Source organism: Propithecus coquereli, unplaced genomic scaffold (genome assembly GCF_000956105.1).
Source record: "Propithecus coquereli isolate 6110/MARCELLA unplaced genomic scaffold, Pcoq_1.0 Scaffold5, whole genome shotgun sequence".
Classification (NCBI taxonomy): Eukaryota; Metazoa; Chordata; class Mammalia; order Primates; family Indriidae; genus Propithecus; species Propithecus coquereli.
Genome location: NW_012150840.1, coordinates 4,350,608 through 4,362,129, shown reverse-complemented (window position 1 = coordinate 4,362,129; position 11,522 = coordinate 4,350,608). Strand labels below are relative to the sequence as shown.

Sequence of the window (11,522 nt, the reverse complement as noted above, 5' to 3'; positions counted from 1 at the left end):
ATTAACTGGCATCCTTAAACCTTGCTAAATTTACTTATTCAATTAGTTATTTTGTAGATTCCTTAGAATTTTCTATGTAAATAATCATTTTATCTGTAAATAGAAACAGTTTTGCTTCTTTATTTCTGATCTCAAAATTTCAATTACTTTAATTTTTTTTTTCTGTCCTTACTATGATGGTTAAGACTTCCAGTGTAATATTGAATAGAAGTGAGGAAAGTGGGCATCTTTGCCTAATACGGAAGTCTTATTCCTCTAAACTTAGAGGAAAAGTGTTCAATATTTCTCCATCAAATAGGATGTTAGCTGTAGGCTTTTTGTGGATGCCCTTTATCAGATTGAGGAAGTTCCCTTTTATTTCTAGTTTGCTGAGTGAGTTTTTAATCATGAATGAGTGTAGACCCTAACCCTAACCCAGACTGTACTGGGTTAAGCCCATTATTAAGTCATTGTTAAGCCCATTTGGTAATCTTTTTTTCAGATACTGTATTTTTTTTTAATTTTAGAATTTCTGGTTGCTTCATTTTTATTTTATTAGTTTCTCTAAGATTACCTATCTCTTCATTCACTGTATTTCTTAACATCACGGAGCATAAATTATAATAGCTGTCATAAAATTCTTGTTTGCAAATTCCAACATCCGGGTCATATCAGGATCTATTTTAATAGTCTTTTTCTTGAGAATTTGTCACATTTTCCTGGTTTTCCATATGTCAAGTAATCTTGGATTTTGTCCTGGCTATTTTGAATAAAATGGTATGGGAACTCTAGATTCTGTCATATTCCTCTGAAGAGTATTGATTATTTTGTTTTAGCAAACAATTAACTTGGAAAGACTCGAGACTCAAACTGCAAAATCCTCTGGGCCAGCAGCTCAAATCTCAGTTCAGTTCTTCTATCCTTCCCTAGAGTTTGTTCCATGCATGCAAGGGCCGGGGGTTAGCCATAGATTTGGGCTGAGTTACACACAGGATCTGGATTTCTTTCTGGCTCACTCATTTCTGGAGTACTGCCTCACTTTCTAGTGGCTGTGTCCTCTGGTTCTTCAGGCCAGAAAGACAGTTTTTCTATTGGCGTTCTGCTTCATATAGTGTTGACTCTCAGACTAAAACCTATAATAATGGAAAACTTACCCAATATCGTCTTTTTTTTCCCCCAAGAGTTGACTTTCCTCCAGAATATGCCTTTCAGTGCTTTCCAGTTGTCTGCTGCCTGCCTGTCTCTCTCCTTCCTTCCGTTCCTCCATCCTTGTGTATTTTGGCTGTATCTTATCATTTTTATCTGCAAGAAGAGGTTAGTAGGATTTTAATCAGGTACTCTGAAAACAGATTTTACTTCAGAGGTTATTTGTGAAGACCTATGCTTTTCCCCCCAACATATGTTTATTCTGCATGTCAGGCATTGTACTAAGTCAAGATTAATGTTTCCCACACGTCAGTCATTTATATATCACTGTCATGAATTTTGCCACATAACAGTTGACCCTTGAACAACACGGGTTAGGTGTGCTGACCACTCTCACTGTTGAAAATCTGTGTAAAACCTTTGTCTCCCCAAAAACTTAAACTACTAATAGCCTATTGTCGACCAGAAGCCTTACGAATAACAGAGTCCATTAACACGTTTTGTATGTTATATATATTATATACTGTATTCTCAAAGTAAGCTAGAGAAAATGTTATTAAGAAAAGCATAAGGGAAATATATTTACTATTCACTAAGCAGAAGTGGATCATCATAAAAGTCTTCATCCTCATCATCTTTATGTTGAATAGGCTGAGGAGGAGGAGGAGGAGGAGGTGGAGTTGGTCTTGCCATCTCAGGGGTGGCAGAGGCAGAAGAAAATCTGCGTATAAGTGGACCAGTGCAATTCAAAGCCCTGTTGTTCAAGGATGAACTGTATCATGTTACACTTGTAAGTTGGCTTATTTTTAAATGACTAATTTTATTCAAATTTATTTCTTTTCTAAACTTTGAGTTAATTTTAGACTTACTAAATAAAGAGTTGGAAAAATAGCACCAGGAATTCCTGGGTACCCTAAACTCAGCTTCCCTTTATGTTAACGTCTTCTATAACCACAGAACATTTATCCTTGGTGCAATTATCTTAGGTACAGTACTATAAAGTACAATTAACTGAAACACAGAATTTATTCCTATTTTACCAGTCTTCTATTGATGTCCTTATTCTCTTTCAGGATCCAATCTAGACCCTACATTATGTTTAATTATTAAAGTAGAACAAATAAATACATTATAGATATTAATAATATTACCAGTTTTTTCACTCTTGGAGAAATGAGTTACAGATAAGGAAAAGAAGAGGCTAGAAGGAACTCTGTGGTGCTGGATTAGAGTTGGAGGTGTCAGTAATGTATTCATGTTTTTAAAAACATATATGCAGACAAATATAGCAATATAGATGTGTGTATGTATTAGTCTCTTCCAGTCTGTGACAGTGCCTCAATCTTTGCTTATTTTCCACAACTGACACTTTTGAACTTTTCCAGTCAGTTGTTTTTTAGAAAATCCCTCAATTTGGGTTTTTCTGATGTTTTCTCATTGTTAAATTAAAGTTATGTATTATTTGGAAAGATGTTTCAGAGATGATACGCCTCTGTCAGTGCATGATATCAGCTGGTACATGATGTCATTTTATATGACTAGTGATTTTTTTTTTTTATTACTAGTGTTGTTTTAACCTTGATCATTATTTGGCAAAGCTTCTGTCTGCAAGGATTTTCCATTATAAAATTACTATTTTTGTAATTATTAATACTAAACAGTTTGGGGAAATACTTTGAGACTATGCAAATATTTCTGCTTAAACTTTTTTTATTTCAGCATATTATGGGAGTACAGATGTTTAGGTTACATATGTTGCCCTTGCCCCCCTCTGCTTACACTTTTGTCGACTAATTTTTAGTACAGTGTTCTAAAGGTAATTTTCTATTTCCTCTCATTCCTAATACATTTATTAATTGAAATTCTTCTGCAATGAAGAGCAGTTGCTTCTTTTTCATTTATTCACATATTTATTTATGTCTGTGTGAATTTGTGGATATTTTATCCTTTGGGTTATAATCCAGTACTATAATTTTTTTTTTTTTTTTTTTTTTGAGACAGAGTCTTGCTCTGTCGCCCTGGGTAGAGTGCAGTGGGGTCGTCATAGCTCACTGCAACCTCAAATTCCTGGGCTCAAGTGATCCTCCTACCTCAGCCTCCCGAGTAGCTGGGACTACAGGTGTGTGCCACCACAGGCCCAGCTAATATTTGCATTTTTTGTTGAGTTGGGGTCTCGCTCTTGCTCTGGCTAGTCTTGAACTCCTGACCTCAAGTGATCCTCCTGCTTCAGCCTCCCAGAGTGCTAGGATTATAGGTGTGAGCCACCACACCTGGCTTCAGTACTATAATTTTATTGCTCGAGTTGTTCCAACTTTGGCCACTGGGAGCTTTTTCAAGTTGGCTCCCATGATGACCCTTTGCTATCCCACCCCACACACACTCTCCCTTTTTAGGGCACTTTCTTTCTGCTCCACACGATGCTTCAGGCTTATCTTATGTTTTCCTGCCCTAGCCCCAGGAGCAATCAGTTCTCTAACAAGTCCTGGTTTCTTTTATAAACCAAGATCTAGATGCTAGATGTGTTCATTGCTACTGTTTCTAGCCCTTCCCAGTAGATATTTCTAGAATATATATGTATGTATACTAACTCATACATACACACGTCTATATTGCTATATTTGTCTGCATATATGTTTTTAAAAACATAAATACATTACTGACACCTCCAACTCTAATCCAGCACCAGAGAGTTCCTTCTAGCCTCTTCTTTTCCTTATCTGTAACTCATTTCTCCAAGAGTGGAAAAACCGGTAATATTATTACTATCTATAATGTATTTGTTATACTTTAATATACAAATGAAGTAGTTTCAGAGATCTTAATCAATACCTATATAAGAAGCAAAGTTACCGACTACAGTACAATGTTTTTGTATAGTTTTTTGTCTTGAGCGTCACAGTATTCACTTAAAGCACTGTTTTCCACAGCAATTTAAGTCAACTCCTTTCTTCCCCATCCTCTTCAGGCTATATGATTCATTTGTAATATAGTTAGGTATTTGTTGTAGGCTGCTTTCGCTCCACATCCTGGTTGATTTTTTCCTTTTTGACTTGGGCATGGTTACCTTTATTTTATTAAAGAAGCCTCTGATATCCTTTGCTCTTTCTCCTTTATTCATGCAACAACATTCTTGAGCATCTGTGTTAAGTACTGTCCTGCATTTTTAAAAAAAACTGACATGTAGTACAATTCATTTGTCTTACACAAGCCTATGTTTGGACAAATACATAGAATCTGGTGTCTGCCGCCACAGTTCCATGTAGAAGAGTTCCACTTCCCCCCAAAACTTCCTCATGATCCTCCTTCATAGACAACTCTCGCCAACCCAAACCATTGGAACCACTAATCTGTTTTCTTCCCTATAGTTTTGCCTTTCCAGAGTATCATAAAAACGAAATCATTCACTATATAGCCATACAGATGGATCCAGCTTATTTCACTCAGCAAAGTGCTTTTAAGATTCATCGTGTTGTTGTGTGAATCAATAGTCATTCCTTTATTGCTGAGTAGTATTCCATTGTTTCTTTGTCTGCTTGCCAGTTAAAGGACGTCAGGGTGGTTCCCAATTTTTAGTAATTATCAATAAGCTACTGTTAACATTTGTGTACAGGCCTTTGTGTGATACATTTTTATTTCTCTTTGTTATATATCTAGGATTATCCTGATCCAGATTTATAGGGCCCACTGGGTGCCCATCAAAATGAATGAAAAAGACTCTCATCAAGGTACATACTTCTGAAATTTTCACAACATGAAGAATGAAGAGTAGACAGATGCTAAGAGCTTCTGGTGGGGACGGGGGGACATATTTAGAGAAGCAAGAATCAGAATGACATTGATTTCCTCAAAAGTAACACTGGGTGAAAGACAATGGAACAATCCCTTTAAAATTTTAAGAAAAAGCGATTTTCAACCTAGCATTCTATATGCAGCTAGATAATCAATTGTGAGAGTAGAGTTTTTTTTTTAATGTGTCAGTTATTAGATTTTTTGTAAGAAATTTAGAACGCCCGTTTGTGAAGATAAACTCCATCAGGGCAAACACAGATCGCAGGTAGCCCTGGAGCTGAGGAATAGGTTTGATTTTTTGTAAGACTTGCAAGTCCATATCTTTCTGATCAACCTTCGCTGCTCTGTAATCTCATATTTCTCTCTTTCTATGTCAAAGATCTCACCTTCCTGGTGTCTGGGCTTCCACAGCTGCTTCTTGAAATAAGCATTGGTAAGATGTTTTGGGCTTTGCACATTGCTGATAGCAATTTTTGTGGAGGTGGTGATGACAAATTTCTGGTGCATTTGCAGAGGAACTCGATTGAGGACAAGAGATCCGGTCACAAGTGGCAAGCCACTGCCCAGCTGCTTCAGGAAAACTTCGCTCTTCCTTTGTGGCGCCAGTGAGGATGGTCAGAATGGTCCAGGAGGGATTCCGGCTCACAGTTCTCGCACATGCTGACTGGAGGGCTGTTTGCCCTGGCTCAACAGCTTTCGAGGCACATCTTCAGCAGGATGATATCCAGGCATATTGTGAAGTTTAATCACCCGGGTAGCACCATTCTTGTCACCACCAACTGGTTTTGTAACAGTGGCAAGGCATTCTCCTTTTTCTTTTCAACCCTGGATTTAGCAGCAGAGTACGACCTCTTGTATGTGGCCTGTCTGGAATACATGGTGGATTGGGAACATCTGCCAATTCCTCTGACAAGGACAGGATTTCGGCTGCAGCAGGGCTTCCCTTTCTTGGGCTTTTTAGTGTTGGGGTTACCCTTTTTCACCTTGCCACTAGCATCAGCCTTCTCGGCTTCAGGTTTCTTCTCCTTAGTATCTGCCTTCTTAATTTTTTCACCTGCCATCTTGCAAGATGGGAAAGCAAGGGTAGAGTTTGTAGACATGCTCTATTCAGAAAATTCACTTCTCATACATTTTATTTAGGTTCAAAACTACTTGAGGATATACTCCAGCAAAACAAAAAGACTAAAACAAGAAAGCAGAAGACATAGGATCCAGGAAACAGTGGCTCTTTCCCTCCAACCCTCTCCCCAAGAGCAGCCAAAGGAAACAAAATAGCTGTATAGGAGGCCTAGAGAGCAACCAGTACAGATTAGAACATGGGAATAGAAGACTCTGCAAGCAAGAATAGAAAAGGATTGGGGGCAGGTGGGGGAAGGACTTGGTAGAAAAATTGCTATGATATAACATTTGGAAAGGATTAATGAAATGTAGACAGCAGATAGGGTAAGAGAAAAAAAAGATAGGCAGTAAGAAACTCCAGGGAAAAGAAAAGCTTTGGAAGAGAGGAAATGTAATCATAATATATTACTGGGCTGGCAGAGAATGTCTACATAGTCATCAACAGAAACTCTGATAGTTGATTTGATTAAGAATGGAAATGTAACTATATTAGGAGGATGGGAGAGGGGAGGTATAGGTGGTACAAGAGGGCTAAATCCTTAATGTCTGTAGCATTGCTAGAACAAGAAAGAACAGTATACGCAAATTGGAAATGAGAGAGCAATTACTGACAGCTTAAGAAGTTAAAATTAGTTTAAAGTAGTCAGAAAGAGAGAGAAGAGAGTATTCATGCAAAGGAGGCATAACTATCTTTTACTAAAGTCTAAATGACTGAAAAATAGGTCAAATAAATAGTATGCATTCTTTTTTCAAAAGCTGGGTGTAACAGACCTTAGACGACCTCAGCAGATTGAGACGTGCCTGTTGGCATAAAGGGGCTTTCTTTGGGGCCAAGGTGATGACATACGTGAGGATAAACCAGATCCAGATCAAGAATTAGGAAGTAACAGGTCGGCTGACGTCCCCCCAGAACCCCCCAAATATATAACTTTTTTTGTTGTTGAGCTTTTGAGAACGCAGGGGTCAGGAACTGACCTGTGCCCCTGTTTATTGTATCCCAGATTGGAAAGAAACCTGGCACAAATAGCCTTCTAGTTTGCCTGAATGAGGAAATGTGAACATCAGATGGTTTTAATGAGTTAGGCATTTACAGGCTATTTCACTGACACAAAAAGGACATTATCACTGTTCCCCATTGCCCTGCAGCACCTGGAGCTTCTCAGACAATAGCGAATTCACATAATGAGCAATCTGAAGTGGCAAGTGATGATGATTGAACAAATTAAGCTTGTGGAATCACAAAGGAAGGCCAATTGCTTTGTGAGAACTCTGGAACAGCACTGTCTCTTTAGAAAGCCCGGGGCTGGCTACAGGAGGTCTGGCTGGCCTGGGAGGGGCCGTCCGCAGGAGGACGAGGAACTGCATTGCTTCAGCTGACTGTAAATCTGAGCGCCAAAGGTTGCCAGGCATCCTTGCGGGGGCTGTAGTAATTTGATGAGTGATCACAGAGAGAAACCTCTGAAAGTCCATAAACGCTGGCTGCATGGACAATTTAGCTAAATCACAGCAGGTGGGGAAGGGAAGGGACGTGCTGGGGAGAATCATTTCAAAAGCTTATGAATAAAAAGCACATCAGTTTGGGAGGCTTTATTTTCATTAAGAAATTGCATGCATCCTTTCATTTTTACTGTTTATTGAAGTGTAATATCCTTGCAGAAAAGTGCACATGTCGTACATAAACAGATCACTGAATTTTTTGCTGATTTCTTTTTAAACATGAAAACCAGAAACCAAAGCGAGAAGTAGAAGACAGGTTGGGAGAGACTATATTCTGCTTTGTCACCATCTAGTGACAAGAGGCTGTGATGCTCCAGTACATACCTGATGGCCAGGTGTGGCTGCACCTCCATGGGATAGTCTCCACTTCTAGAAGGACCTGTCAGGATGTCCTCAGGCATGACCCTTATGGGGACACCCACAACACCGGCTATCCTGGCCAAGTGCAGCTGTGCCCAGCCACACCTGGGAAAACAGTAAAAGTCTTAAGGTTTAGGCTATACAAGAAATAGGTCTATGAGTAAGTAAGGGAATAAATATTAATACAAAGACCTTGCTATGGTTTTTTTCAGGAAATCATGGTTTGTTTTTATCCCACGATTCTTCACTGATTCAGGTAAGTGAAAGAAAGCCTGAAGGAAAGACTGCAGATTGTTCTAAATATCAGATCATGCCACCCTCGCTCCTGCAACCCTTCCATGACTACCTGATACATGAGGAATAAAAACTGGACTCCAGCCACAGTCTTCAAGGTGCCACTGCCTAACTCTCTGATCCTTTCTCCTGCTACTCCCCTCCTTTACTAACCCACCCTAATCCCACTGGCCACCAACCTGTTTCTTGGCCATGCCTCAGGGCCTTTGCACCTGCTGTTTCCTTTGCCCTGGGCACTGTGTATGGTTGGCTGCTTTTCACCTTTCAATTCTTTGCTTAGATGTCACCTCTTCAGTGGACTCCCCTGACCGGTCTGCCTAAAACTGAGTCCCTTCTCCCAAATCAATCCCATCTCATCGTCCTATCTATTTACTGAACAGCTTACCACAATTTGAAATTATCTTTTACTTAATTTGTTAATTTGTTCACTTGCCTCTTAACTACCTCCCTTTCTAGAATGTCAATTCTATAATGGCAAAGATTTTGTCTGCCTCACTCATGGCGGTGTAGCCCAGCTCTTAAAATAACAGCGCCTTGCACATAGTTGGTGTTCAGTAGGCATGTATTAAATAACCAAATTAATAAATAACATGCATAATAAACATATCCATTAGGATAAGGGGTTTGCAGACTGAGCCCATGCCTTTCACCATTGGAAACCCCCACAAAGCCTTGAGCATGGACGTCCGAGTGCTGTGCTCTACATAGAGACTCCTGGAAAGGCCAGGTTAGGTTATTAAAATCTGCATAACAATTTACTACACACTTAGCAACTTAAAACAACACACATTTATTATCTCATAGTTTCTGTGGATCAGGTGTCTCAGCATGGCTTTGCCCGGTCTTTTGCTCAGGATCTCTCATGGGGCTACAGTGAAGGTGTAGTCCAGAACTATGGTCTAATCTCAAGGACTGACTAGGGAAGGGTCTGCTTCCAAGCTCGCGTGGTTGTTGGAAGATTTCCATTCTTTGCAAATTAAAGACTGAGAACCTCAGCTTCTGGCTGGCATTCATTGGCTGGGTGCTACCCTCAACTGGTTGTTGGCTAGAGGCTATCCTCAGTTCCTTGTCCCTGGGCCTCCCCAGCAGGGCTGCTCACTACACAAAGGCGGCAGGAGTCTGCTAGCAAGATGGACTTCATGAACTTACGTAACATAATCACAGAAGTGACATATCATCACCTTTGCCAAATTCTCTTGGTTAAACACAAGTCACAAGTCCAGGCCACACTCAAGGGGAAGAGATTACACCAGAGTATGAATGCCAAGAAGCTGGGGTCGTTGGGGGCCAACTCAGAATCTGTCCTGCACAGTCTGCCGTTTGATTCCCAGTCACCGCCTCCCGCAGGTCCCTTCGCACACAAAATACGTTCACCTCCCAAAGGGGTCAAGAGTGTCACCCATCACAGCATCTGTTCAAAGTCCAGAATCTCGTCATCTAAATCAGGAACTTCCCTCTCTGGGTGCAGTTCCCCTAGATCTATCCACCTTTAAAAACTAGAGGAACAAGTTATCACCCTGCCCCCAACAGACAATTGTGGAATAGGCACAGGGTAATAGTTACAGATATTTCTGTTTAAAGGGGGAAAATGGGAAGTACAAAGGAGTCCTGGGAATAGTTCTCTTTGGCTCTTGGCTTTGTCCTCTGAGTTCATGGTTCCACCCTCAAATCATTCATCCATCCTTTTTTTTTAAAATAAAAGCATGCATTTACATCTTAGTAGTTTTATCAGCTTGCTTTCTACAAGTAGGATTTTGGGACTCCTAATACCTCTATTTGCTTTTTACTATCGCTATTCCTTTCAGCCCAGTGCAGCAGTGGTTTTACTGAAATGACTTGAAAACTTTGTAGGTCTCCCATGGATTTCACTGAGCTTCACATCATTGAACAAAAGCCACACCTACAGATCTTTTTGAGATAAGCCCTTCTCTACCCTGGGCTCTTGCTGAGAAGGCCGAGGGACAAGGGTCATACAGTCATACTCTTGGCTTTTTCTCCATGCCGCACTTTCCTGAGTGTGCTAAGAAACCATGTCTTAATTTTAACATCTTTTGCCATCAGGAAAGTCTAATAATTTTCAAAATAATTAAGTTCTGGTTCTTAGTTGTTTAACAGTTTTTCCTCAATTTGTCTGTCTCCTCATGCATTTTACTATAAGCAGCAAGAAGAAACCAAGTGGTGCCTTCTTCACTTTGCTTGGAAATCCCGTTAGCTAAATAACCAATGTCATTCCTTAATGTTTTGCTTCCCATGTAACTGCAGGAGACGATTTTGCTAAGCTTTCTGCCACTGCACTGCAATAACATGTTACCCATTTCCTTCTAAACCTTCACTGGCAGCATCCTCGAAATCCTGTCCACTAACAGTCTATTTGAGCCAATTTAGGTTTTCTCTAATGTACTCTTCAAAATTCTTCCAGCCTCTGCCCAATTCCAAAGCCACTCTCACATTTTTAGGTATTTGTTACAGCAGCACCCACCCCTCTTCCATGCGCCACGATTTCTACTGATAGGCTTTGTATAAGCCTCTCACCGAGCTCAGTTAAGGGAGGTTGACAGTTGACTCACTTTGATTCCAGAAGTGCTGAGTGAAGGCTTGCCATTCTCCCAGCAGAGTGCTAGGTTTAAGAAAAGCTATTTGATGACACTTATCTTTTGGGGCAAGGATGATACTGTTGTCCTGACCCTGTTATTTCGTCATCATAGACAGATGTATTTTCTCTGCGCATTTATGTACCTTTTGGGATTCAGTATGTCTGCTGAGTAAGCACAAATTCACTCGGAGCTAAACCACTGGGTATAGATTCTAGTTCCTGGGAAATATTTGCATCAAGGAGGACACAATTGGGTGAGAGTGGCTTGGGGGTGTTAGGGATGGGGCATTTGGGGACGGGTTGGTGCCTTGTGGTTCCTAACCCATCTGGAAACATGTGGACTACCCAGTAGGCCCTTGGATCACTGCCCACGTGTTTCCTCCTGCAGTCTGACCTTGGAGCAGGATGGACAGCTCCTATGACAACTGTCCCCTGGAGTGGCAGCCAGGGCACTCAAGCATCTTGACACATGATAAAAAGCCTTCAGTCTGGAAAGCCCTCCTGGCGACCCTATTCTGCTTCTAACAAGCCAAGTTGTCAGTGGCATGCCATGGCCCGTGTCCACTCCTGGGGATATATCCCCAAGGCGAGCCTTGGGATCCCAGCTGCTGCTTGGCATTCATGCTTGGTCCCTACTAATCTGGAATGTTTCTCTATAGCAGATACCAAGATGACAAATGTATAGTCATTTGGGTACCCTAAGGATCAGGCCTGTCTGACTTCGTATGTATCTCATGAGCTTAAT

The 11,522-nt window shown here is 40.6% G+C and overlaps 1 pseudogene; it reads right to left on the bottom strand.

Annotated features, from left to right (window-relative positions):
- Positions 1-5,065: 5,065 nt before the first annotated feature.
- On the bottom strand, positions 5,066-5,975 carry LOC105819728 (annotated as a pseudogene).
- Positions 5,976-11,522: the final 5,547 nt, after the last annotated feature.